This window comes from Mus caroli, unplaced genomic scaffold (assembly GCF_978045245.1).
Source record: "Mus caroli unplaced genomic scaffold, Mus_caroli_1 scaffold_12, whole genome shotgun sequence".
Taxonomy (NCBI): Eukaryota; Metazoa; Chordata; class Mammalia; order Rodentia; family Muridae; genus Mus; species Mus caroli.
The window spans coordinates 52,857,088-52,862,303 of NW_028227267.1; positions in this window are offsets into that span (position 1 = coordinate 52,857,088).

Below are 5,216 nucleotides of genomic sequence, written 5' to 3' on the forward strand. Positions count from 1 at the left end.
GGCGGGGCCCGGGGAGGCCCCGCCCTCCGCACGCTCATTGGCTGCTGGCGTGGGCGGCACGGAATGCCTCGGGCAGGTTCCATTGGCCCAGTCGGCCTTCTTTCAGGACCCTCCTCGGTGAGGTAGTCACGGCGGCTGTCCGTCAGATATGGGCCACGCCCTCGGGCCTGCCGGCCCTCCCCCCCCCCCCCCCCCCCGCCGCCAGCCGCGGGCTGGGCCGGCCCTCCCTCCCTCCCTCCCTTCCTCCCTCCCTCCCTTCCTCCCTCCCTTCCTCCCTCCCTCCCTCCCTCCGTGCCCCCGCCCCGCCCCCACTCGCGGGGTCCGCCCGGGTCAGGAGCCCGAGTGGCGCGGCCCGCAGTTCGGCTCGCACTTCGGCCCTGGGGGCGGGCGGTCTTCGTCGAGGCTTCCCGTGGGCCCGGGATCAGGACACTGGGTCTCGGCTTCCAGACGGTCGCCGCGGCCCCTTGCGACTCTGCTCGAGGAGAGACGCGGCCTCGATGTCCGGGCGTCCTCCCTGTCCAGGCCCCCAAGACCCCGGCGACTGGCGAGCCCGGCAGTGCCTGCGACGGACCGAGGGGGCGAGCCCGGCCGCGGCCGCAAGGGGACTGGTGCGCTGGCGGCCGTGCAGGCGCTTCCACCTTGCCTGGCCCGTGGGAAGGGTGTCCCACCTCCGCCATGGCTGCGGCGGGAGGAGACGTCGGCCTCCATTTTGTGGGATCTGTTGGGAGAACTTGGGGCCCATCAGAACCGAACCCGTGGGGACGAGAAACTTGGCCCGGAACGAGCCCGATCGCGCTCTACCATAGGCCTTGTCCTCGGCCGCCAAGAGTTTGCGTGCCGAGATTGCGGCGGGGCCACACGACAGTGGTGACCCCAGACTGCCGCCGGGCAAGATGGAGCCCCGGGCTCCCTTAGCGGGCTCGCGCCCCTGGGACCTGGGCTGTCTGGCCTCGGCCGTCGGTGCCTGGCCGAGCACGCGCTCTCCGGCCTGCCCGGCGCCTGTCCTCCACGTTGGCGGGGCCTCGGGCCATCGCGTGCCCTTCGCTTCAGTCCTGGCTCCGTGGCCAGTGACCCTCTCATGGGAGTCCCACCGGGCGCATTCGGAGCCGAGCCGCTGGAGGGCGGCACGAGGGTCTTTTGTTCCTCGTCTACACCCACGTCTTTGGCAGAAGACTTGGTGCCGGATTTCCAGGACTCCCTGGAACCTAAGAAATGCACCTCGCCCTGGTGGTTGTTAGCGGGATTACAACTGATGCTTTTAGGTTGGATTGAGGTTCTTGTTACATAATATGTGAAAATATATGACTCTTAACTGGACTTGGTGGCGCATGCTTTTAGTTCCAACACTCGCAGGCAGAGGCAGTTGGATATCTGTGAGTTCGAGGGCAGGTTGGTCTACAAAGTGGATTCCTGGACAGTCAGGACTACACAGAAAAACCCTGTCGTGAAAAACCAAAAGAACAAAAATATATATGGGTCTCTCTTGTAAGACAATGTCTAGCATAGTCTGGCCTGGAACTCTGTGATCTTTCTTCTGCCTCTGCCTCTGGAGCATTGGGATTGTAAGCATGTCACCACTGCTTTCTTGGTTTAGGCTTAGATATGATTTGAAAACAAAATCCCACACCTCATAGCACATGAATGGAGTGCCAGTATTAAAGGCACAGAAGTAGCAGAATCAGTTCAAAGCTGACCCGGGATACATTAACTGCCTCAAAAAACAAAACCACAAAACCCAGGCAGCTGAGTGGAAGATGGCTCAGAGTATGAGTGCTTCCTGCTCTTAAAGACTTACCAGATTTGTACCTGCATGGAGCAGTTTCCAACTGTCAGTAACTGCAGTTCCAGGAGTGTACTGGCTATTTTTGTGTCAACTTGACACAGCTGAGTTATCACAGAGAAAGGAGCTTCAGTTGAGGAAATGCCTCCATGAGATCCAACTGTAAGGCATTTTCTCAATTAGTGATCAAGGGGGAAAGGCCCCTTGTGGGTGGGACCATCCCTGGGCTGGTAGTCTTGGGTTCTATAAGAGAGTAGGCTGAGCAAGCCAGGAGAGGCAAGCCAGTCAAGAACATCCCTCCATGGCCTCTGCATCAGCTTCTGCTTTCTGACCTGCTTGAGTTCCAGTCCTGACTTCCTTTGGTGATGAACAGCAGTATGGAAGTGTAAGCTGAATAAACCCTTTCCTCCCCAACTTGCTTCTTGGTCATGATGTTTGTTGCAGGAATAGAAACCCTGACTAAAACAAGGAGATCCAAGCCCTTTTTTGGACAAGCTCTTCTGGCCTATCTACACACATAGATGTATATATACATATAAATACATTCATGAGCACATACACATATCTCAGAGTTACAGAAACCCGAGTTTTTTTTCAGTATTTAAAACGCACATCCCCCTTTTTTTCTCTTCTGAAGTATGATAAAAGCATGCTCATTCGATGACAAACATATAACCCTAAGTCATGTTTCTTGTCCGTGGGTTGATTGGTGGGAGAGTTAAGTAAGCCTTTATATTACATAATGCTTTACTCTCTGGACATTACCAACATCACCAGCATTTTACTTAAGTCTTCAATGGCTGAAAATAAATGTGTTAATCATAGTAACATTTCCATGATGCTGAAGATGATAACCATCCCCCTTTCTCTTAAGCATTTGGAAATACGAAACTGTAGGTCTACTAAGTTGATTCACAAGGATTCTGTAGGTTTGGGGAGACTAAATGTTTTTAGTCTTGGTAGCTACAGGCCATATGTTTTCTGAAGCCCCATTTCCACAATTCTCTAATATTAGTATCGTTCAAAATTAAAACTTACCTGTTTCCCTTAGTGATGACAAGAATGAACGCTGTCCCTTTAGTGTGCTGCTGTGTTGAGTGTGTCAGTCAGTTTGATGCTGCTATGCAAGAGTTCCACATACCATAAATTAGAACTACAGTAGTTTATGTGGCTAGTGCTTTTAGAAGCTAGAATTTCAGTAGGGAGACACATCTGGTAAGGGACTCTGGAAGTATTGCAAGTGCTAGAAAACAAGGGCAGGAACAGAACACTCTAGAAACTCACACTCATAAAGGAGCCACTCCTGCAATAGATACTTAACTCTCAGAATTTCACCATACGTCCACCTAAAATGGTAGAATGCTTACGACCCAGGTGTCTCTCAATTCCCTTTGCAATCTTAGCAGCCAATAAGTAATATGGATTTTGGAAGGAACATTCAAAGTATAGAGTTTTGAAATTCTGGAACAAAGTTTACTCATCGTTGATAATTGGTGCTTTCATAAATTTAATGTCAGAACTGTTGGAGCTGAGTCTGGTGGCTCTCCATGGCCAACACTCAGTAGGCAGAGGCAGGCATATTTCTGTGAGTTTGAGGATAACCTAGTCTATGCAGTGAGTCCCAGGCATGCCAGAACTACATAGTGAGACCCTGTCTCATAAAACAAAACAAAAATAACAGAACTTTTTCTAAAGACATAACGATTCTGTGAGAGTAAACTCCAGAGCAGTGTGATGTAGCGACATCAGACTGAGCTTTGCAGTAGCAGACCTGTATTCAGCATCTGCTCAGAGCTGGGGAGGATGCCTAGTGACTGTAACACCAGCACCTGGGACTGTGAAGCAGGAAGATTGTGAATTCAAGGCCTGCCTGGCTTCCATAGATCCTGTGTCAACAAAACAAAACATTCAAAATGTATAAGCCCCAAGCAGAGTGATACAGCTTGTAACCCATATCTTTGGAGACAGAGGCAGGAAGCTGGAAGGCTGAGCCCAAGTCTGCAAAATAATGAGATGACTCAGAAATAAAATATTTTTCCTCAAGAAAATACTGAAATGTTATAAAAATTAAGAGACAGTAGTTAAGATAGGGCATAAAATTTTTTGGATTTTTTTTTATTAGATATTCCAGAAGAAGTCAACTGAGACAATATAGAAAAAAAATTACTGAGATTTTTCTAGAGGGCATGAAAGATACATTTCAGGATGGAAAAGTATGTAAAGAATAGAGTAATTAAAAGCAAATCCTTTTTGGGACAGCCAGGATACATCAAGAGACCCTGTCTCAAGAACAACCTCCCAACAAATCTTTACAACTATGTCCAAATGGCAGACTATTAGAATGGTTGGAGAGATGGCTCAGTGGTTAAGAGCACTGTCTGCTCTTCCAGAGGTCCTAAGCTCAATACCCAGCAACCACATGGTGGCCCCCAACCAACTGTAATGGGATCTGATGCTCTCTTCTGGGTGTCTGAAGACAGCTACAGTGTATTCACATACATACATAAAAAAATAATTCTTTAAAAAAAGGCAGAGGAACAGGTTTATTTTATTTTGTTTTGTTTTTGAGCGGGGAAGTAATAGAATTGCAATCGTTACAAACTTTTCAGGGTTGGAAGTGATAAGCCATGACTGTAATCATAGCCCTTGTGAGGGCGGGGAAAGAACTTCAGGAATTCCAGTTCATTCTTAGCCACCAGAGTTCAAGGCCAGCCTGGGCTACATGAGACCCTGTGTCATCTCTAGAAAATAAAGAAAACCTCTGACTGTGACTGCATATATCTAATCAATGGTGGATAAATCAGTTTACAAAGTGTGGTATACAATGCATCAATATGCACCCATAAGAAAGGGGCACTCTGATGTGTTTATAAAAAGATAAAGAGAGAGGGAATATGTTCTATGGGGGTGTAGTAAGGTATGGGAGAAGGGGATGTCTCAGCAGGCCCATGCTGAGGCATCCCTTCCCCCTGAGGGACCAGCCACAGGATGCTATAGTATAGAATAGAGTTTATTCAGGGTATGGGGAATGGAGTTAAGAGGGTAGTAGAGGCAAAGAAAGGCAGAGAGAAGGAGAGAGTAGAGAAGTAGAGGCTGGCCATGAACATGTGGAGAAAGGAGGAAGGGAATGGGGAAGGGAGGGGGAAATGGGAACAAAGAAGAAGCAAAATAAATAAATAAATAAACATCAACAAAAAAAGAACAAAAAGAAATAAAAAAAACAAACAGAAAAAAAACAACAACAAAAACAAAAACAAAGAAAAACCAACAAAAAAAGAGACTTGAAGATACTCTATGAAGTGAAATATGAATTACTGTAAAACCCAAGTAACCCTGTTTTTAAAGAAACTCCGTAATCCCAGGAAGAAAATCACACCTGAGCAAAACATCCTGTGATACTCCCCCTCCTCCCTTTAGCAACAGCCAGGCTACAATA